The sequence below is a fragment of the Bos indicus x Bos taurus genome, chromosome 12 (assembly GCF_003369695.1).
Source record: "Bos indicus x Bos taurus breed Angus x Brahman F1 hybrid chromosome 12, Bos_hybrid_MaternalHap_v2.0, whole genome shotgun sequence".
Taxonomy (NCBI): domain Eukaryota; kingdom Metazoa; phylum Chordata; class Mammalia; order Artiodactyla; family Bovidae; genus Bos; species Bos indicus x Bos taurus.
The window spans coordinates 34,913,464-34,937,209 of record NC_040087.1 but is presented as its reverse complement, the minus strand read 5'-3'; the positions used below and the strand labels follow the sequence as shown (position 1 = coordinate 34,937,209).

At 48.9% G+C, this 23,746-nt stretch overlaps 1 long non-coding RNA gene across 2 annotated transcripts; it reads left to right on the top strand.

Annotated features, from left to right (window-relative positions):
- The first annotated feature begins 1,029 nt into the window (after positions 1-1,029).
- Positions 1,030-23,524, top strand: LOC113902388. 2 transcript variants are annotated; one of them, XR_003513807.1, is made up of 4 exons: positions 1,030-3,769; positions 4,255-4,393; positions 18,259-18,434; positions 22,453-23,524. It is a non-coding gene; the product is annotated as an uncharacterized LOC113902388 (long non-coding RNA). The 2 variants fall into 2 exon arrangements; XR_003513806.1 differs by lacking the exon at positions 1,030-3,769 and having other exon boundaries at positions 3,795-4,393.
- The last annotated feature ends 222 nt before the right edge of the window (positions 23,525-23,746 follow it).

Here is a 23,746-nt window from a genome sequence, read left to right as displayed (position 1 = left end):
TAAGACCCCAAGTTTTCAATAGTGCACATCCTTCTTGGGGCAACAGCCTGATAAAATCACCCCTTAGCTGTCTGATGTGTTTCGCTTTTTTGCATAAGGATTTTTTCTCTATTTCTGTTCCTGAGTAAACCGAAACTTGCCTCAAACCACACAGACGAAATTGGCCAGGCTTTGGCTTCAAGAGTCCGTGTTAAGTAAGACCTTTGTGGTCAGTTCTGCACCGCGGGTTCAGCCAGGGTCTGCCCAGGAAGTGGGTCTGGGAGCGGTTCAGTCCTGGCTGGCCGGTCCCCACTCAGTGATCCCCACCCTGTGTTCTCTAAATTCAGGAGAACTCTGTGTGGAGGCGGCTTTCTTTCCCTCTGCAGCATGTGTCTCTTCAGGAGCAAGCACAGGGGGCTCTCCCAGGTGCATCTGTGCGATTCCCCATTCCTAGACTTAGTGTTGTAGTCCTGGCAGGAGGCTGGAAGAGCTCAGATGTGAAAACGGGCAGCGGGCTTGTTGCTGATGGGAGCCTGCTGGGCTGCCTGTTCGCGGCTGTGCAGAGGCCTTGCAGCTGTGACTCCGGGACATGCTGGTCTCCCTCTTATGGCCCAGAGGGAGAAAGTGGCGCCCGTCTCTCCTGCTCCTCGGGCTCCAGCCTGGACGGGTACGCACAGTTTGCTTGTCCAGGAAAGGCTGTCCCGGGACTTGTGTGTCTTGGGTAGAACAGAGGCATGCAGTCATGTCTGAGACCACCGGCTCTGCTGGGTGCCTGTGATGGTGTGGCTGGGACAGCCAGGCTGCTGTGGGTGGGGCCTATCTCTGCTTCAGGTGCCACGTCTGTGTGGCAGAAATTCTGATCCCCCAAAGGTAAAATGTCATAGGTACATTTGTTGTTGTTCAGTCACTAAGGCATGTCCGACTCTTTGCAGCCCCATGGACTGCAGCATGCCATGCTTCCCTGCCCTTCACTATCTCCCGAAGTTTGCCGAAACTCATGTCGATAGAATCGGTGATGCCATCAACCATCTCATCCTCTGTCACCCCTTCTCCTCCTGCCTTCCAACTTTCCCAGCATCAGGGTCTTTTCCGATGTCCCCTAAATGCATTAAGTCTACTTGGACCATACACAGAGAGGAAAAGATGCCTCCAGAGTTCAAGTGTATTAAAATCAAAATGAATTCCCTTCTCTTGCTTTTCCAGGGCCCCTGGCTTTGTCTTAAAAGCCAGCTGTATTCATAATACACATTTAGGAAAAAGAAAAATAATAAGCAAAGTCCTGAGAATTAAAAAAAAAGTATTTACATCAATGAATTCCTATTGAGAAATGGTTGCCAATGGAGCTTACAAATCTTGTTCACAAAGAAAGGCCGAGTCCCTAAGTATCCACCATCCCCCACCTGCAGGCCGGCTTCCCTTCTGGGCCACGTGTCCTCATAAAGACAGGGCTCCTGGATCTCCACTGTCGGGGGTCACAGCCCTGTTCATCCTCACGGAAGATGTGATGGGGCCGATGGCCTGCTGTCTCGGTCTCCTGGATCCCCATCGTCTGGGGTCACAGCCCTGCTTGTCCTCATGGAAGGTGCAATGGGGCCAATGGCCTGCTATCTCAGTCTCCTGGATCTCCATCATCTGGGGTCACAGCCCTGCTTGTCCTCATGGAAGGTGTGATGGGGCTGATGGCCTGCTATCTCAGTCTGCTCGCTGCAGTGACAGAATACCACAGACCAGGTGGCTTTCGACCAACAGATGTTTGTTCCTCAGCCTCCAGAGTCTAGGAAGATCATGGTGCTTGAGATCCAGTGTTTGGTGAGGACTCGATTCCCCATCCGTGTGTCCTCATGGCATGAGGGAGCCCTCTGGGGTTGCCTTCATGAGGACATGAACCCCATCACAAGGGCCCCGCCCTCATGACCTCCTGAAGGCCTACCTCCCAACACCGTCATATTGGGGGTTAGGTTTCAACATGCAGATGCCTGGGGGGACATTGAGTCCACAGCACTGAACAGCCTGTGTGTTGAGTCCTTCTGTTTGTAGGGGGTGGGGGTGTAGACTTTAGGGACTGGGGTGGCAGGGTTGTAAGGAGAGGGTGCATGAACACCGCCTAGAACAGCTCTGAGTCGCTCAGGTGCACGCTTCTCAGGGCACTGCCAGTGTTTGAGCTCCTGCTCTGACCTCCTCTGACCACAGCTCTGTCCACCTTAGTGTTTTCCTTCCCGGCGACAAGGTAGTGCCTGGCCTCTCCCGCCGCCAGGCTAGGACCTTGGTGGCTTTTCCTTTCCAGGCGAGCAGGCCCTATCCCCGCTATCTTGGGGAGCCCTGTCAGCCATGCCTGGAGGGGGAACCGAGACCTAGGCCACTGCTGCACTTGGAGTTCTGAGCTGGCTAACCAGGGTCCTGTCCTGAGAAAGCATCCTTTCTCCTTGGGGCCGTGCCCTCATAGTTAGGAAACAAGATGGAAGGTAAGATTTGTCATGTTGAGGGCACCCCGTCAGCATGTTGGGGCTCAGCATGCCCAGAGCCAACCTCCCTGCTACAGCAGCAGACCCTCCTGGAGCCCAGGGGAGACAGGCGCTGGGCCCAAGGTCACCCTGTGCACATCCGGGCCGTGCGAGGGTGTGGAGTTGAGGAGGGAGGGAGTGACTTGTCAGAGTGTGAACAAGTCTCCAAACTGAATTTGGCCCCAGCCGAGCTGTTTATCCAGCCCTGGAGAGCACCCAGGAGAGCTCTGGGCGGCTGGGGGGACCAGCTGTGCGCTGTCAGCAGTCTCGTTCCACACGGGGACCGGCTCAGAGTATCGGCGCAGGCGGCTGGCCCTGGACCCCGGTGACCGGCCTCCGAGGATGCTGTGGGCTTCTCGGGCCCTTCCGGAGGCCCTGCCAGCGCTCCACCGAGAAGTCAAGTTGAACATTCTGTGCATAACTCGAGTCTGTCCTAACTCGAGGGGACGTCTCCGAGCGTCTGGGATACTTCTGGTTCAGTTGGGAAACTCACACACAGTCTTGACCTCCAGCTCATCCAGGATAGGGGAGGAAGGACAGGCCCTCTGTCCTGGCCCTCCTCCAGGTCCTCGCACACTCCATCACTTTCTTAACTCTGTTGTCATGCTCACAAATAAAGCTTGTGTTGTTACTATTTTAAATTAAAAATGAGACTTCCTGTCAGCGAAAGCCCATCAGGATGAGCCCTGAGCAGTTAAGGGAGACACCTGCGTTTTCCAGGAGGGATCAGGAAAGCCCAGAGAGACCCAGTCACCAGGGTTCCCTGGGTGTCGGGGACGTGCCAGACGCAGCCTCCAGTCAGCTGCCCTGTGAATGGCAGCAGGAGCCTCCCTGCTCCATGTGCATCAGAATAAAGACGGAAATGTACAGAGTCTGTGTGGTCTTACATGTGTGCCGCCATGCGCACCACACACGCGTGCACACACAGCCCCACAAAGACGCTGCAGAGCGATTCTGAGAACAGGTGGGAACAATCATTGTCCTGGAGCATGGCTGTGAGAGTTTTTGTGTCCTGAGAGGGAGATACTTGTGCGCCCACCTGCACAGCCTCCCCGGTAACCCTGGGAGGTGTGCCTAGGAGTGGAGGAAGCAGGTTCCACAGCTCATGTTTGCCTCTTGAAGCATTGTTGAAATGTTTTTTCTTCAGGCATTGGTTCGGGTGATTAATGCTGCTGTTGGGTCTTCGCTGCTGTCCTGTGACTAAGCCGATCCCAAGTGCCTCCGGCAAAGACCAGTCCTTCATCTCTGAAGAGCGTCTGTTAACCTCTCTCGATGGATACCAAGTTGGGGTGTGTGTGGTCACTGTGGCTGTCAGGCACACCCAGGATTTCCTTTATATATATGTATATATATTTCCTATCAGGGTGGTCGCAGTCCAGCCCAGACTCTCCAGAACAGCCTTTAAGTTCAGTCTGAGCTCTGTCTGTGCTCGGCCACTGACGTGACGCACTTTGACGTTTCTGAGACTGCAGATTCCCCAGAGCAGAAGAGAAGGTTTTACAAATACCGTGACCTTGAAATTAAAAAAAATCTCTTCTGTTTCCTCTCTCCAGATTTGTACCACGTGCTGGCTGGAAGTCCAAGTAAGAAAAGGCAGCAAAGTTATGAAACTTGAGTTTGTCCTTGCAGATCCGTAGTGAGCAATGCATACTTACCAACAAGACCCGTGGCATGCTGTGGTCATTCCCGAGAGAACTGCACTGAGCTGTTAGGGAGGGTCTGAGGGTTTATAATGGTTTAAAAATGCTTACAATTTTTTTTTTTTTTTTGGTAGACTTTAAGCACAGCCATGAATCTCAGAGCAACATGTCCAAGACTCAAGTACAGGCAATATAGCCAGCCTGCCCGTGAGGCACTGAGGGAGATGAAGAAGGTTGGAGATCTGGAAAATGGTGGAATGCCTTGGACTGGAGGTAAGAAGGTGTTTATAAGGGACTTTCATGGAGGAAAATATGAGAAAACTAGGTTTCATGAGGCAGATAAGATAATTTTAGTCTAAGTCGCCAAAGTCGTGTGTCTTATAGTTGGGTGGACAGAAATGCATCAGACTGACTTCACAGTTTTGTAGTGCCTTAGGCTTTTGAAATTGCTTTACAGAAAACTTGTACTTTTGTCATCTCTTTGACAATAATGTACCTGGTTGAGGATCATAGACATTTTGATTTTAAGTATGAAGAACTGGGACAGAATGAATAATTACAGAGAGGCAGGTGAGCTTCACAAAAGTTCCAGCCCAAGAACTTCTCAGCAGCTGTTATTGCTGTTGTTCAGTTGCTCTGTTGTGTCCAACTCTTTGAAACCCCATGGACTGCAGCATTCCAGGCTTCCCTGTCCTCCTCTGTCTCCTGGAGCTCGCTCAAGTTCATGTCCATTGAGTTGGTGATGCCATCCAACCATCTCATCCTCTTCTGCCTTCTCCTTTTGCCTTCAGTCTTCCCCAGTATCAGGGTCTAAATTTTACTTTTTGAAAATAATTCTCCTCTCAGTATGGTAGTAACATATATTCACTGTTGACGATTTTGAAAATGTCAAGTGCATCAAGAAATAAAATCACGTGTAATTCCACTACCTAAAAGTAGTCATTGTTTTGCTATAAATCTTTCTAGCCTTTTTTTCTGTATGTAAGCACACACACTGGGAAATATTTTATGAATTGGAAATCACATTGCACATCCTGTTTAATAAGCTGAGATAGTCACTTAAGATTGTGAACTTCTTCTGTGATCAAATATTTCCTGTAACATCATCTGTATGAGCTGTGTAGGATTTTGACAGACACTATAGCAGATTCCCTGGTAGCTCAACTGCTAAAGAATCTGCCTGCAATGTGGGAGACCCTGGTTTGATTCCTGGGTCAGGAAGACCCACTGGAGAAGGGATAGGCTACCCACTCCAGTATTCTTGGGCTTCCCTCGTGGCTCAGCTGGTAAAGAATCCACCTGCAAAGTGGAAGACCCAGGTTCAATCCCGGGTTGGGAAGATACCCCTGGAGAAGGGAAAGGCTACCCACTTCAGTATTCTGGCCTGGAGAATTCTATGGGGTTGCAAAGAGTTGGACACAACTGAGCAACTTTCACTTTCTTTCATATTGGATTTTGGTGGCTGTTTGGTTGTTTTCATGAATATGGTTTATAGATGGATATGCTGTTTGAAAGTTGACTTTGGGAAAAGGGAACTGTTATCTTTCCTTAAATCTTAGAATTCAAAATGCCGTGTTCTCCTTCCTTCAACATAACTTTAGCAGCTTATTTGATGGCAGTGTAGTTCACATGTAGTGGCATGCACACACGTGTTAGCATGTATCAGCTGTGTGGTGTGGTGGCATTATGTGCATTCTCCCTGGTCACGACACAGGAGGGCCCACATCCTTCCAGAATCGCCCTCGACTCTGCTGCACCTCCACATCTGACTTCTGTCAACACGCGCACCATTGGCCTGCCTCAGGGCCTTTCAGAATCTGAACCAGGCCCTCTTGACATCTCGGTTTCTTCCTTCAACATCATGTTTTTGAGAGGCTTCTGTGTTTCTTTCTGCAGGTGTTTGTAGTTCATTCCTTTCTGATTGCTGAGTAATATTCTATTATATGAATATGGAAAAATTTGTTTGTCTGTTTTCCTGTTGATGGCTACTTAGGTGGCTTCTAATTTTGGGCTTTAATAAATTAAGCTGTTATAAGATGTCTCTATGCAGGCTTTTGTTTGTTTGCATGTTTTTGTTTTATTTTTTTTCAAACATTATTTTTTTCCCTGGGTGAGTGTCTCGAAACAGGGCTCTCGGTCCTGTGAAGGCCCATGTTTAACTTCAGGGGAAACTCCCAGCAGTTCTCCAAACCGATGGCTCCCTTTCCTCTATAGGCCCAGCAGCAGTGGATGAGAGAGTTGGCCATCTAGGTGATGGCAATGCTGTGTTGTCATTCTTTTTAGCCTGAGCTATTTGGGGGGACACTCAGGCATCTCATGGTGCCTTTCCTGGTGACTAATTATGTTGAGTGCTTTTTTCTTGGGAATGTTGATCACTCATTTGTCTCCTTTGTGAAGTGTTTGATAGGCCTCCAGTCCTGTTTTTTGGTGACTTTTATTGGCATGTGGTTGATTTACAATGTTGTGTTAGTTTCAGGTGTACAGCCAAGTGAATCGGTTGTGCATATACACGCATTCATTCTTTTTTAGGGGGCTTCTCAGGTGGCACTGGCGGTAAAGAACCTGCCTGCTGATGCAGGAGACTAAGAGACCTAGGTTTGGTCCCTGGGTCAGGAAGATACCCTGGAGGTGGAAATGGCAACCCATTCCCATATTCCTGTCTGGAGAATCCCATGGACAGAAGGACCTGGTGGACTACAGTCCAGGGGGTCACAAAGAGTCAGACATGACCGCAGTGACTTAGCATACTCCCTTTTTTAGATTATTTTCCCATAGAAGTTGTTTCAGAGTGTTGAGTCGAGTTCCTTGTGCTCTACAGTAGGTCCTTACTAGTTATCTATTTTATATATAGTAGTAATTGGGGTGTTTGTCTTTTCATTGGGCAGTCGTAGTCCTGAGCATTTTCGATAACGGTCCTCTGGGAGATTTATCTGGGAGCGCTCCCCCCAGCCCGTGCCCTGCTTGGCCATCTGTGTACTGTGTTTTGGTAGCAGAGGAAGCCTCAATTTTTTCCTGAAAGGTTTGGGTTGTGCTTTCTGTGTTCTGGGAGAGTTTTGCCGACAGAAGGGTGAAAACACGTTTTCCTGTAGATTTTGCTGGCTTTGCTTCTGCAATTATGCACATCCTCCGTGTGCATGCTAAGGGGGAGAGGAGGGGAGACCACGTGCTCCTCACAGAGGTATCTTACTGTCCCAGCTCCAGACATCAGAATGACTTTCCTTTCCTTCCTGGACTGAATTGCTTCGGCACCTTTGTTAGAAGTTAATTACTGCATCAGTGTGAATCTGTTCCTGGCTTCTGGCTTCTGTTCTGTAGATGTGCTTGTTTATCCCCATCTCAGTGCCATATTGACTCATTACTGTTGCTCTACGGTAAGTCCTGAAATTGGAGAATGTAATTCTTCAAGCTTGTTTTTTTTTTCCCCTCAAGTATGTTCTGGGTGTTCTAATTGTTTTTTGGCATGTCACATACATTTGAAAAAAGAACTTGTCAATTTCTGGAGAAAAAAGATTGTTGGGGTTGGTGGAGATTGTATCAAATTTGTAGATCAATTTGAGGAGAATTGGCATCTTAGAAATTTTGAGTGAGTCTTCTGTCCGCAAACATGATGTATCTATTTATGTAATATTTTAATGTAACAACTAAGTAATTTGATTTAATAATTAAATTAATGTTTCTTATTTCTCTAAGATATATTTTATAGTTTCAGTGTGTAGTCTTACATCTGTTTTATTGACTAGATCCCTAATAATTTATGCTTTTGGTGTGAATTTTAATTACTGTTGTGTCAACTATATTTTAAATCATTCATTGCAAATATACAGAAATACCATTGACAGTTTTTATATTGACCTTGTGTCTTGTAACCTTACAGTTATTCTAGTAGTTTTTTGTTTTGGAGATTTTTTTAGGATTTTCTACATGGACAGTCATGTTGCTTGTGAATAAAGACAGTTCTGTTATTGTGATCACCTAATGTTTACATGTTTTGTTTCCTTTCTTGCTTTATGCATTAAGATCTCCAGTACAATAGTGAACAGAAGAGGTGACAGAGGTCACTCTTGCCTTGCTCCCGATTTCATAGGGATGGAGTCCGAAGTTTTCATATAAGGTGTGATGTTAGCTGTGGTTTTTCTGTAGAGCTTTTTTATCAGATTGAGGGAAGTCTCTTCTATTCCTAGCATACTGAGAGTTGCTGTTTTTAAGTCATGAACAGGTGTTGAATTTTATCAAATCTGTTTTCTGCGTCTATTGGGATAGTCTTATGGCTTGTCTTTTGTGGTCTGTTGAATGTCACGCTTACCCAATATTCCTGGCCTAAATTTACTTGATATTAATATATTACTGTCAAGCTATGACACACTCTAGTTTTTATGTATTTCTTGGACCTGGTGATGCTGACCTGGCCTCCCGCTCCCAATTCAGACAGGCCTGTCCTCCCCACTGTGAACCTGGCCCTTCTGCTTGTCACTGTAGGCGTGTGGGTCATCACCGCAGTGCTTTGACTTGTCTGACGTCGGTGGCCTTGGGGCTTGGTGCAGAGCCCACGTCCCAGAGCTGGCATGGCCTCGGTGGTCAGACCCTTCATCCATCAGTGAACTCTTATCTTGGTTACTCACTGCCCCCAGCAAGTGCTTCAGACGCTGTCGGGGACTGGAGAGATGAAAAGCATGACTGGTGGGCAGCAGGGAGGGGTCTGGACGGACCCACGCTGACCTCACAGCTTTCTTAGTTTCACCTGCCCACCCCCTTCTCAGAAAGGCCCTGTGGCCTGTCTGGTGGTATCTGTGAAGGGTCCCCTTGTTTTCTGGGCAAAACAGCCATTACACTGTTGTTTTTCCACATCTCTGTTTGACCCGGTGACCCTCACTCCAGCAGAAGGTAATTTAGACAGATTAGGACCTTGGCTCCTTTCCAGGAGCCCACAGAAGCCTCGGAGCGGAGACAGTCCAGAAATATACCAGTGTCCACGTGACCAGTCTCCAGAACGCGCTATTTTTAAGATGCTTGAACTTGTTTTCTCAGAGGATAATTTCCACCCTTGGCTGGACGGGTGGTTTATCCGGGTTGCTGTCTCTCTCACTGAGGATGAAGGAGCTGTCCCCAGTGTGGTAGGAATTTTGAGACAGGAAACGTGCTAAGTGTATGGGTTCTGAGCCAAATGTGGTCATTAGTTTGATCCAAATTTCACTTTACCGGAAGAGGAAGGATTTAAGGCCAGGTAAGCAATGTCTATCAGGCAAGTCCAAAGCAGACAGGCCCAGGCAAACATGTAATGTGTCAACTGCTCCCCAAGCTCTGTAGCTGATTCATCAGTTCCATAGAGTCGCTGATTGTCACCGGGGGCCACTCACTGTGCAGAGGCCGGGAGGTGCCGACACCCACACACCAGGAAGACCCGTGAGCAGCTCCTGCTCAGCAGAGGCCACACGAGCCCTCATCATGCAAGTCGGAGGGAGATGTCCCCGGGGGATGGAACATGAGTGGGGTGCAGCCCAGGAAGGGCCATGTTGTCTTGGGTTTTGTGTTCTCTGCTCTGAAAACTAAGTCGTGGTTCCCGAAACGAACACCTCGGGGAGGTGGGGAAATGCACAGAGGACGGCACTCCCTCGGATTAAGGGCGACGGTCCTCACGTCCTCCTGGGAGCGACCAGGGCATCTAGGTTAGCATTGCCCTGTCCCCAAAGTGACTGGAGCCCCGTCTCAGGCTCGGAGCCCAGCCCCAAGCTCGTGGAGGGAGGGGGACGGGGCAGGGTTCCACTCAAGAGGACCCGAGGCTCTAGGAAATGCACAGCTCAGACAGCCCCCAGGACCCCTCTTCTGCCAGTGTGACCGGACGTCGGACTGGGCTCAGCCCAGTTGCGTAGTCCTCGATTTTTCTATTTGAAATCTCCATTTCCTGTCCTGCTGTTACTAGTTTGGAAGAACCTGTCTAGAATGTTGGACATGTGTGAGCCCCTCACTCAGGGCCAGCAGGTAGGAGGTGGAGGGCCCACCTTGTCCTAAAGTGCCTCCTGGAAGGAGAGAAAGGCAGGCGGGAGGGCAGGACCCCGGGAATGGGGCTCCGGGGGAGCAGGAAGGCCCGCCCCGGGCCTGCCGCTTCGGGCTGGGCCGCCACCTCCCCCGAGGGCCGGGTGATCTCGTGCATCTGGGGCCTGTCCCAGCCCTGCTGCCCATCCTACGCTGACACACTGAGGGCTTGCTCTGGGTCCCCCAGTCTGTCTCGTCTGGTGAGTTCTAGACACCCACCCCCCGAACCCCTGCTCCTGAAAGGATCCCTGCCACCAGCGGGGATGGTGGCCGGGGTTGTAGCCCTGAGGACTGAGCAGGGACAGCCCACCCCAGTGCCTCTGGGGGCCTCACAGAAACCTCCATGTCAGAGCTTTTGAAGCTTGCTGAAGAGCACATGGCTGAGACCCTGGGCCAGGCCCTCCACCCTCAGTGCTCGGGCTCCAAGGACCTCAGAGAGGGGACAGTGCCAGGTATTGAGGGCTGGCAGGGCTGGAGCCCCCCAGACCCCCGGCCTTGTGAGGCTGAAAGCCCGGCCTGTCTGGCGCCCGGCCTCCCTCACCACCTGGCCGCCTGGCCTCTGGGCTCTTTGTTCCCTGAGGCTGAGCCCACAGCTGCTGTGGCGGCATCAGGGCCCTGTGAGCTTGAAGAAACATCAGAGAGCCTACCAGCAGTCTAATCCTGGACTCGGCCTGCACCAGCCATTTAAGGAGAAGATGGACAGTCCAGGAACGAGCCATCGCTGGGACAGAGTCCCTGCTGCAGCCCCGCTCCCCGGAGGCACTTGCAGAACCCCCACCCCAGGGAGGGCTCCCCCTCCTGAGTCACCCGTGTTCCTTCTCTCACGTGATTCCAGCCCTTACATGCATGATGCTGCCACCCATGGCGAACCTGGTCTGCAGATGGAGTTTCCTGAAGGGTCTACACCCACGTGGTCCTTCCTTTCGTCTGCTCTCCTTGAATTTCCCGAATCATCTTGCCCAGTGCCAGGCATCCTCGGCTGGCCGGCTGGGCCCCCGCACAGGAGCCAGGAAGGCACAGTGTCACCTTCCTACAGCCAAAGCCCACCTACTTGACCTGGGGTGCCCACCTGCCTGATCTTAGACTCCCACCTGCTTGACCTTGCCCTGGGACTGTTGCAGTGGCCCAGTCTGGTGCAGTGTGGGCCATCAAAGGAAAAGCAGGCCAGAAAATCAAAGAGAAGTAAAAGGCATCGGGAAACTAAAGGAAGCGAGACCTCCCATGTGATAAGGGAGGAAATATCAAGCGAAACGTGGTGTCCTGTGAAGCAGGAATGCTTGACCTGCTAATTGAAAGCTACAGATGAGGAACATTTGATATCTACACAGTTCACTTATCCAAATTACTGTTATTAGTGAAGAACAATGACAAGGAATTCTCCCGCATGCACACATTTGATTTTGGTGATTATTATTTACGCGTGATTTATTACCCCCAGTGCAAAGCACAGCTGGAAGGATCACAGAGATGACTCACCATTTCCTAAGGCCAGATTTTTGTTTTGTTTTGTTTTTCCCCAAATGATGGTTTTATCGACTCCCGGGATGAGAGTCTGCTCCTGGTGTGTCCCAAGCGCCAAATGTGCTGGAGGAAGTCAGGAACAGGGAATTATAACTTTGTTCCTAATGAGGGGTTCACCTTCCCTTTGTTCTGAAACACAGCGCTCTGAGCAGAGATCTTGAGAAGGACGCGGGTCTAGAACTCTCTTCAAGGTAGGAGGTGCAGACCACGAAGAGGACATAGCAACATCAGTTACGCTCAAGTTCCTGGAGATGATTTAATGACCGTGTTTCTGTCCTGGGGACGACGGCTCCTCCATGCCCCTGCAAACGCATGGGGCACATTCCTCAGCCTGCACACAAGGAATTTGCATAACTGTGATATTCCAGGAGCAGAGGGGCAGAGAGGGTCACATTCTTGTCCTGATGTGTAATTCTGTGCCAGGCAAACCTGGGCCCTCGCTGGGGACCACCCCGCTGCTCGGCTGAGCTGGACGGCTGTGGACCATGTGCCTTGCAACACGTGGATTCCAGTAAAAATCGCTTTTCCAGAAAACACTGGAGAAGGGTGAGCCTAGCCTGTGGCAAATAAGAAACCAGAGCATCAGCAGTGAAGTGTACTCGCCGAACTAAGACAAGACAGAGCAGAAGCTGGTCCCCCTAAGCATTGTGTTCTCTGATTTTCTAAGATTTTCTTTGACTGCGATCAGCCACCTCCTGGGTGTACTTGGGCCCTGGAAGGACATTCGCAAGATGGGTCGGTGGAGCCCTTGCTCCTGTATCTGGTGTAGAGGCCTGAGGCCAGGCAGTTGGAGGTTAAACAGAACTGCACCCCACCCCCACCCACGATGGAGCCACAGACAGGGAAAAGGCTTCCTTACTCATCCATTGCCAATGTCTCCACGTGCAGGCTTGTAGATTCACGAGTGACCTTGCTCTCCTTACCTCCTTGTTGCAACCCCACGGACTGCAGCATGCCAGGCTCCCCTGTCCTTCACCATCTCCTGGAGTTTGCGCAAACTCATGTCCATTGAGTCGGTGATGCCATCCAACCATCTCATCTTCTGCTGTCCCCTTCTCCTCCTGCCTTCAGTCTTTCCCAGCATCAGGGTCTTTTCCAGTGAGTTGGCTCTTTGCATCAGGTGGCCAAAAATATCGGAGCTTCTGCTTCAGCATCAGTCCTTCCAATGAATATTCAAAGTTGATTTCTCTTAAGATTGACTAGTTTGATCTCCTTGCAGTCCAAGGTACTCTCAAGAGTCTTCTCCAACACCACAATTCAAAAGAATCAATTCTTCTTTGCTCAGCCTTCTTTATGGTCCAACTCTCACATCATATATGACTACTGGAAAAACTGTAGCTTTTACTATTCGGATCTTTGTTGGCAAAGTGCGTCTCTGTTTTTTAAAACACTGTCTATGTTTGTCATAGCTTTCCTTCCAAGGGGCAACCGCCTTTTAATTCCATGGCTGCAATCGTCGTCTGCAGTGATTTGGGAGCCCACCAAAATAAAATCTTTCACTGCTTCCACTTTTTCCCCATCTATTTGCCATGAAGCAATGGGATTGGGTGGCCTTAACTATCAAAATCTCGTGATAGGAATGTGGTAAGAGGGTTTTTTCTCTACCACAGAGAACATCTTCTGTCTCCCTCTCTGTCTGTCTGCCTGTCCACACAGACCATATACAGATGGACACACAAGCATCCACACAGCCTGGGCTACAGCTCAGCAGAGGCCCGCTCCCTTTCCTTCCAGCCTCAGCCGAGCACTCATCTCCTCTGCTCACTCTAGGAGGGTCCTTATTTAACACAGTCTTACTTTATGGACAAGTAAGACTGAAAACCTGTCACAAATTGTGCTAGAGGTATAAAAATTCCACTTTCTCATGTCATATATACATGATATATAAATGTAAGCTTCATGTATAATATGAGAAAATAAACTTTGTATAATTAAAAAGTTAGAGGCTCTGCGACTTGTCCTTTTCAGAATGGGCCCATCTGAATGTGCGCCGACCCTACTGAGCTGTGTCCATGGGTGATGACTCTTGACAACCAGGGAGTAGCTTTTAGCTATGAGTTCCTTTCAGATAAATGTAGTTTTTCTTCGATAAGAAAATGCCTTTTGAAAATAAAGGACTCAAGGGTGTTTTATAATTTTAAAATCTAAATTTAAATCTAAGTTTTAAAATCGAAATTTCTGTTCTCCAGAAGGGAAATACCTTCTGCAGACATATAAACAGAAAGTGGTGGGATAGGGGCGGGGACTGTCAGTGGCGCTGGCAGAGTCCACCCCCTTGGACAGAGCCCTGGACAGACGTGTGAAGGTCACGTCCCAGCCCGCCAGCTTCTCAGCAGTTACTAGTTCAGGGGACCTTAGGGCTTCCGCTGGTGGAAGAGGCCGCTGGGGGGCACAGTTCAGGCCTCCGGACACGTCCTGGAAGTGTCTGTAGCCACTGTTTCTCAGGGGCAGGGTCCTCCTGTGAGCTGAGGTCTGTAGTCAGGGGAAGCCCTGGGTGTGGCCCTGAGCTGGGCTGACCGGACACCCACGTGCAGCCTTCCTGGCTGACCTCCACCCTCCCCGTCATCCTTGTTGGGCTCACTCTGCCGCAGTGCAGAGCCCTCCACAGGTCAACCATTCCCAACCCAGTGTGCTCTTGGGGGGCGGCCAGTCCAAGGGGAGGGTGTGTGCACAGCACCACTCCCCACCCAGCTCACACCCCTGAATTTTGGATGTGTTCAGGTTGCTGTTTACTTGTTCAGTCGTGTCTGACTCTGTGTAACCCTCTGTGTGACTGTAGCCAGCCAGGCTCCTCTGTCCCTGGAAATTCTGCAGGCAAGAACACTGGAGCAATTTGTTATTTCCTTTTCCAGGGGATCTTCCCGATCCAGGGATCAACCCTTGTCTCCTGCACTGGCAGGCAGGTTCTTTACCACTGAGCCATCTGGGAAGCTTGTGATGTGTGTGGTGAGTCTGTTTTAGCTGCAGTTGGATAAGCCCACTTTATAACTCTCTGAAAATAAGAAGTTTAGTCAAGTAAAGTTCTGACTACATTTTTTTCAGAGAAATCATGCTTGAAAAATCCTCAGCTTAACAAAACAAGTCCATTCTGTATAGTTTGGGGCAGACATATCTGAAATAAACAGTTCATTCAGGGCTGCATTTTAGTTAGCTCCTAACTAGAACCTTGGACTTTCTGACTTCCAAGTGAGCTCTCCTGGGGGGTAGTGGGTAGCAAGGGGAGCCACCCAAACCCAGACAGCTGGTCAGTTACCTGTGGGATTTCTTACTTGTGCTCAGAATGGTACAGTATTCAGCATAGAGGGCGAGATCTCGAAACTTTGTGATGGGACTTGGTGACCTTGAGTTGCTGGTGGGAAGGAGACTGTGGACTTGGAACACAGAGAGGATGGCTAGTGCTCTCTATTAGTATGCTGATGACGTGAGGCATGTGAACGAGTGTGTGTACATTCGCAAACTTGTGTGTGTGTGCATGTGCATGCATGCTCTGTTGTATGCAGTCATTTGGGATGTGAGAGTTGGACTGTGAAGAAAGCTGAGCACTGAAGAATTGATGCTTTTGAACTGTGGTGTTGGAGAAGACTCTTGAGAGTCCCTTGGACTGCAAGGAGATCCAACCAGTCCAACCTAAAGGAAATCAGTCCTGAATGTTCATTGGAAGGACTGATGCTGAAGCTGAAACTCCAATACTTTGGCCACCTGATGGGAAGAACTGACTCATTGTAAAAGACCCTGATGCTGGGAAAGATTGAAAGTGGGAGGAAAAGGGGACGACAGAGGATGAGATGGTTGGATGGTATCACTGACTCAATAGACATGAGTTTGAGTAAGCTCTGGGAGTTGGTGATGGACAGGGAGGCCTGGAGTGCTGCACTCCATGGGGTCACAAAGAGTCAGACACGACTGACAGAACTGAACTGAACAGGCAGGTTGTTTGCTAAGCATACATCTTGTGAGATAGTTATTAAGGTTTGGATAGGTGTCACCAAGACAGATCACAGTCTTCATAGAAATGAGCGCAGCAGGCCAGGTCCACATCATGGGGGACCAGCTAATGAGCCTCACGTGTCCGTCTCTTCCCTGAGGATGCCGTGCTGGTATGGTGTGTCCCAGCTCTGTAGGTGAGACTGCCTTTGGTCAGGGCAGGGACACGGACACTTCACCCGAGTGAGCAGCACCTGGGGGGACGCCCAGGGCGCTGAGAAGCCCGACTCCTCCCCCTCGCCCCTCATACCTGCTTCTCCTTGGATGAGGCCCTTGTCTCTGCTGGGCGCTCAGCTGCTTCCTGAGCTTTGCAGCCACCGCGGTGGCCTGGACCCTGAGCAATGGTGGCTCATGGGATGCGGAGGAGGCTGTTTTCCAGATTCTGCCAGATGGTGCTCCTGCTCTGAGCTTGGCCTCCGGCCACGGGCGCCGCGTGGCTGGCGGTGCAACCTGCCTGCTGTTAAGGTGAGGGCGGAGCAGCACCTGTCATTTGCACGTGTGGGTGTGCTTCTGTGTGTACGTGTGTGCATACATGTATGTGTGCACACGTGTGCACATATGTGTGTGTGTGCTCAGTGCAGGAAGCAGGGCTGGATGAAGTGTGCTCTCCTTCTCACCTGAGATCTGTGGGGAATGTCCCTCTGGGCCTTGGGCGGTCAGCTCTCCCTCCCGGGGCCCGAATCCTATGAGCAGATGGGCGTGGCCACCCCAGGACCCAGCCTTGGCCGTTACGTGTCGAGCGCACTTGGACCTGCTCATCTCTGTAATGAAAAAAACATGTGGCTTCTCATGGGTAATAACTTCTGACTTCCTGGATGGCTCTTTTGTTTTGTTTACTTTAGCATAAAGTATTCCACCCTTTAAAAATATTACCCTCTCTTTTATCTGTTTTATAGTATTAAAATACACAAGCATGTTTATATTTTAAAATGGGAAATGTCAAAAACATTTTTACAGCATCTTTCTTTTAATCTTTGTTTAAAGTGTGGGGTGGGTGGTGGAATAGCTTCTAGGTTATGTTCAATTTTTTCCATTTCTGGAAGAGCTTGATTGAGAATTCCAAACCTTTTGTACTGGACAGATGTTCAGGATAAAAATAAAAGGCCTATCACGTCCCTCGGATCCTAGTAGTTTGCGGTGTATGTTAATACAAGGTTAGAATCACTAGGGTTGAAATTTTTGCTACTGCTGCTGCTGCTAAGTCGCTTCAGTCATGTCCGACTCTGTGCGACCCCATAGATGGCAGCCCACCAGGCTCCCCATCCCTGGGATTCTCCAGGCAAGAACATTGGAGTGGGTTGCCATTTCCTTCTCCAATGCATGAAAGTGAAAAGTGAAAGTGAAGTCTCTCAATCGTGCCCGACTCTTATCGACTCCATGGACTGCAGCCTACCAGGCTCCTCCGTCCATGGGATTTTCCAGGCAAGAGTACTGGAGTGGGTTGCCATTGCCTTCTCCAGAAATTTTTTTTTTTTTTGCTAATGATATTTAAATTTTTTAACAGCATTCAACTCTTTGAAGGACGCTGTGTTGTAATACACATTTCATTTTTTATTTCTGCTATTTGGAAAGTAACTTGTGATGCCATTACGGGACCTGGGGAGATTATGGGTGGTCACGGTGATGGCTGCCGCAGGCTTGTAGGACCCTCTCTGGAGTGCTTGAGTGAGTGGGTGAAACCCCCGTTTTCTATGAAATAGTGAAGTGGCTACCTGTCCTGCAGTCTGGGGACAAGGACTAGGAGCGCCCTTTGCTGTTGTACCTCCAGGCTGATGTGAGCAGCGCTCACGGGAAATTTCTCAATGGTGACAGTATAAATGGACAAATTCTGAAAAAAGTTTTTAAAATTCTACCTTTAAATCAAGAGCTTGTTTCTTTTCATTTGCAGATAATGAATCAAGCAAATACAGTTTGCCCAGATATTGTGATGTTTCAGAATTTTTTTTTTTTTGGTGGGCAAGGTATTTACGATCATTGTTCTCTCTTCATGCTAAGTTTTATTTTCTCATTAAATCAGGTGAAAACCTGTGATACTGTGCTATTAAGCCAGAGTGACTAGGAGGAAATGATAGGATGTTATTAATTTATTAGAATTCCATGTATCGAGTCATTTAATCAGCTAGAATTACAGAGATACTCCTAAAAAACAGTCAAGTCTGCTGTTAAAGTTGCCTCATTAATGTTTTTTGCCAAGGATTTGTACATTCCTAAAAATACTGGAAGAAAACCCAGAAATTGAAATTGTCATGAACTGATGGCTCCCTTAGACTGAGCTCCCATCCAGGGCAGAGAACAAACCTTCAGTGTTTCTGCATCCCTGCCTCCTTCCACAAGGAGAAGGGCCGACAGAGGACGAGATGGTTAGATAACATCACCGACTCAGGGGACATAAGTCTGAGCAAACGCTGGGAGATAGTGAAGGACAGGGAATCCTGGCATGCTGCAGTCCATGGGGTCACAAAGAGGCAGACATGACTGAGTGACTGAACAGCAACAAGAACCTCCTTGCCTGCAGCCAGGGACACAGCACACACAACAGTGTTTTTGAAGAATATGTTTGAATTCTCCTTTTTTTCTTACTCCCTTCGCCTTCTCCTGTAAAGGGGAGCCACCCAGTGTCCTCGAGGTGCTGGAGGACAGGTGCCCTCGTGGTGTTGGAGGACGGGTATCCAGTGTCATGGCCTGGCACACCCCTTCCTCTGTGATGCGAGACTTCTCTTCCCCATGATCATCACTGTCCTGAGGAGGACTGAGAAGGACCCTGTGACGACCCTTCCAGGTGAGCCTCCTTCTGTGTCTGGACCTCCTGTCTCTGAATCTGGTATCTTCAGAGCCGAGAGGCTGCAGCGGGCCCAACCTGCTTGGACCAAAGCGAAGATATTGTTTGTGCTGATCAGTCGCCCCTCCCCAGACCCAGTGCCTGTTAGGCCGTGCTGTCCGTCCCTGTCAGCCGTCCCCAGAGCTAATTAGGGGTCGTGTTAAAGTCCAGAAACAGTTGGGTTTTTCTAGCTGCACTGTTCCAGCCCCCAGCCTCCCTGCCCACTCTCAGCACCTCTGTCCCCACCCGGGTGACTGGGGAAGGACAGGGAGGCCCAGGCCTCACCGTGGCTGTGTGGTTGTGGGGTGTTACTGATGTGCCAGGCAAGACAAGACCTGCTTCAGTCTGTCCTTCTTCCCCACAGGTCAGACCAACTGGGTGTTCAACTCCAGTCTGCTTGCACTTCAGTTGATTGGGGTGTTTTTCAGCCTGCAGAGTCCTAGGAGAATTCTCACTGAGATCGCCCAGGTCCTCTTACTTTGTGGTGGTGGTGGTTGTTTATTCACTCAGTCATGTCCAACTCTGTGACCCCATGGACTGTAGCCCACCAGGCTCCTCTGTTCATGGGATTTCCCAGGCAAGAATGCCAGAGTGGGTTGTCATTTCCTTCTCCATTTCCCTCCTGACTTAGGGATCCAACCTGTGTCTCCTGCATTGCAGGTGGATTCTTTACCACTGAACCACGAGGGAAGCCCCCTTACTTTCATTTTATTGGCATACAGTTGATTTACAATGTTGTGTTAATTTCAGGTGTATAGCAAAGTGATTCAGTGATATACATCACTGAGTCACTATATATATGTGTGTGTGTGTGTGTGTGTGTGTGTGTGTGTATATATATATATATATATATATATATATATGTGTGATTATATTTAGAATCCCTTGGGATTTAAAAAACAGATGATTGTAAACCAGCCAGTATGTGAGCTGACACATTCTCTTACTGATAGAATGTCAGAAATGTGGAATGTCTCAAAGCTAGTTTAAAAAGGGTCACCATGTAAGTGAGCTCACAAACAGATGCACAGCCTTGGGACTCTGAGGTCACAGCCACCCCGTGGTCACCATAGTTCAGGTGGTCAGCATACAAACATGCTCTGGGGTCCTCCCGGAGCACACACTTGGCTGGCAGTGACAGCCTGGTGGGCGAAGAGTCAGATGTGGCCGACCTTGGCCCCAGAAGGGCCTGTTCACGTGGGAGAGCAAGGGGAGGACAGTGCCAATGGATGCACAGGGTCCCTTGGTGCCCAAGGCATGTCTGGTGTAGACGGGGGGGCTCCCTGCTTTCTCAGACAGCTGCCCTTGTCGCCACACTCCTGACTGAGGCACGTACAGCCATCTTACCTGCTTTGACGTCAGGGCCTGTCTACCCTTCTCTGTCCTTTCCACTTGATACTGGTGTCCTGGAACAGTTGCTGTGAATGTACTACTGTTTCCCCAAATGGCTCTCTTCTTGCCCCGCTGCCCTGACTTATGGCGTCAGACCCACACTTCTAATTCCTGTGTCGCACAAGGCCTTCTCCATTTCTCTCTTTCTTTCTCTGAGACTCTCTCCGAGACTCTCTCCACACACATCATACGTACGCCAGGAAGACTGGAATAAAAATGGGCAAAATAGTAAGAATAGTGGGCTTCCCAGGCAGTTCACTGGTAAAGACTCCACCTGCCAATGCAGGAGATGCAGGTTCCATCCCTGGGCTGGGAAGATCCCCTGGAGGAGGAAATGGCAACCCACTCCAGGATTCTTGCCTGGGAAATCCCATGGACAGAGGAGCCTGGCGGGCTACAGTCCGTGGGGTCACAAAGAGTCAGAGACAGCTGAGCAACTAAAACAGCAACAACAATTAAGAATAGTACATTGGATGCTGACATCATGGCAGTTTTTATTTTTCATATTTTAAAGAAATTCTATAAACAGCACAATCCTTTTTTTTATTAGAAAATATTATCAAAATGGTACTAGAGAAGTAGAAATCCATAAATTATAAAATAAGATACATCTAAATCTAGATACTGATATATATTTATGTATTCTATATAGGTAAAATAAATGTATAATTTTTGTAAATACATTTTAGTCCCTCTTAGATAGGGAATTAATTGAAAGAAATAGTTTTACCCCAAAGGACAGGGGTTTTAATTTAACACTGGATTTTACTGACATTAAGTGGTCATCAAAACCGTGACATAAGGGCAATAGGGGATGTGACTAGGAAAGTCCCGGCCCATTAAACTGTGGCACTCCATGATCATAACATCCATCCTAATTGTGGCGACGCTGGTATACACATTACAGAATTGATAAGATATGAGGCCTTCCAGTTTCACACAAACTTGGAGAACAAAAGAGGTGCTGCCTGATTTGTCTCAGGCTGTGCTGGAGGGGGTGCCCGGCCACAGTCTTAGTCGTTGCTTTTGTACGGATGTCACCTCTGCTCGGGGGGCTCTTGTCTTCAGTCCCCCGTACCTTCATGGTGAATCCTCACTCTTCAAATCAGAGCTCACACACCCTTTCTCAGGCCCTGCCTTCTCCACGTTTCCTGGTAAAGCTGGGCTCTGCTCTTTGCACACTCTCAGAGTTTGCTCAGTGCGTAGGACACAGACCACGCGGTCTCAGGAGTGTCTCTTTAGTCCCTGTTTCCCTCCAAAACTGTATCTGCGGCTCAGGCTTGGGACATCTCTCTGCCCTGGCGCCTTGCTCACTTTTGTAGAAGTGTAACAGTCAGGAGACTGAACTGAGTTCAGGAATCTTACACACCTGCTGTCAGCTGAGCTGCTCTGAGGTTCTCCAGTGCTACAGCAATGGTTAATATTCCGTGTCCTGGTCCCTTTCTGGTGGTGATCTGTCCCATGTGTGGGCACGGGAGCCCTCAGTAACTAACAGATGCCACCACTGTCTCTAAGCATTTGTGTTGTCAGGATACATCATATAATACTACATTAAGTCCTGAATTAATCACACTCCATTTTTTTCCCTTGATGAGAAATATCCTTGAATTCAGGTCAAGGATATATTTTAATATATGTATGTTGTAGGGAAAGTAAAGATTCAAGTGACTGCTTATGGTTTTGGATACTTTGATATATTTATGTTGGTAAAACCTAAGTTATTATAAGAGGTAATATTTCCTTCAGGAATTTTCTTAAAAGGTGAGCTTGACATTGAGTGCACTATCCTCAATAAGGCAGAACTCCACACATTGGAGAAAAAATTTTCCACAAAGTTGAATCAGTTCTAGATGTTTGCGTGTCCCCAGGCAATTGGATGGTTGGGACAAAAACACAACCACCTCCTGACCGTGTCTGTCCTCTTTTACGACTACAGAGTCTTGGGTGCTCCCTGTAAAACAGATTCCTTATTTTGTAAAGAAGCTAGGCCTACCGATTTTCTACCTGTCTCCTGCATGGCACCTGTGCCACTCGGGTACAGGCACAACAGGTGAGTCTCCCATGGACCACAGGGGAGATGCCACCCCCACCTTCCATGGAGCCGGGTGTCGGCAGGGAGTGACCGCAGTGTCCTTACATCTCCTCTGGTTGTTTATCTCCACGGTCCACAAGGGAATGCTGGACGCATGTCTCTTGCAACGTTTTTTAAGGAGTGGAGGGCACGGGTCTCACCATCCGCCTGCTCCGTCAGCAGCGTCGCGGCAGGACCAGATGGCCAGGTTGGCATCGACAGCATCCTGCTCACCTGCACGAAGCACTTCCCATGCTTTCTTCTCGATCAGCAGCTTTGCCTTGAGAGTATCCTTACAGAGCTTAAGTGTTTTTGGTTTGTTCTAGAACTGTTGGGCCATATTTACACAGATGCAGCCAAGGTGTAGAACTCTTTGGAAATTTTGAACAAGCTGAGAGGACTTGGTGGAGGTTTGAGTTCCCAGACTAGCTCTTCAGGAGCAGGTGTGAGCAAGTGCGAAGAAAGGGCTGAGCCTGACCATGTCTTACGTACATGATGTTTTCTTTCTTCTTGCAGAAGAAAAAGATTCTTGGAAAAGAGAGCTGGTTCTTAGTTCCTACTGGAAAAAAATACCCTGCTGGGCCCTGGATGGGAGCCACTCTTTCCAGTGGAAACACTGACTTGCAGCACCACAGTCTATTGTAAAATCTACAGAAATGTGGGTAAAAATCTTGCATCTGGTTTGAGATTTATCTCTGCTACCAGGTCAGCCTGTCTGCATTTTTGACTCTGGATGGTTGGTCATCCAGGACTGGGAGCTGCCTCAAAGGATAAAAAAGAATTATTGGGAAAAACATCAAGAATGGATTTTCTTTTGCTGTCACAGTGTCTTATTAAAAAATTATTTTCTGAACAAGCTGGCAGAAATGAGGTAAATGTGAGTTGCTCTGAGGATGTTCAAGAAGCAGCTTTTGGGGACCACATTGCCTTGGCCATCTCACGATGAAAATCATGAAACAGGCTTTGATATAGCATGCATGCCTTAAATCTGGGGCTTCTCCAAGACACAACTTTGTAAAGCTCATGGCACTGCTGAGGCAGCACGTAAAGGCCCTGGTTCACCATCTCCCAGCATTGCTGTGTGCGCCTGAGCGAGGGAGCGACTTCAGAGCACGTGCTGGGCGAAGTTCTGCTCTCTGCCCAGAACCGCCGGTCTTCTCTGTGGAGAAACTGTTCAACAGTCATGTTTGTACCCTCACTCGTACGCTGTTTGCCATCTCTGCAGGGTTTTATATCCTGCGTACAGGTGCTCACTTCCCTACCTGCTACTCTGTTCTAGTCCTGATCTTAAAAAATTTCAACAGTGATTTTACCATTTCATGGTGTGCACGTAAGTGGCTACATCTATTCTGTGGAATGAAGGTATCTGAATGTGGCATGAAAATTTGAGAAAATTCCTTTACCGTGGCAATGAAGGCTGGGATAAGTTGTGAACTGCACATATCTCTCTGATTTAAATAATAGTGGAGTATGCCTGTTAACACCTGCTCTGTTGTGCTGCTGACGAGAGTGATTGATTGATCTCTGGGTGAGGAAGATCCCCTGAAGGACGATATGGCAACCTATTCCAGTATTCTTGCCTGGAGAATTCCATGAACAGAGGAGCCTGGTGGGCTACGGTCCATGGGGTTGCAAAAAGTTGGACACGACTGAAGTGACTTAGCATGCATGCAGGGGCCTCATATATTGCAGGGAATCATGCAGCTGTCATCCTTTTGTGTCTGAGCATAATGGTCAGGCTCATCCCTGTTGTGTCAGAACCTCATTCTGTTTTTGGCTGAAAATATCTCATGTGTGCATCACATCATGT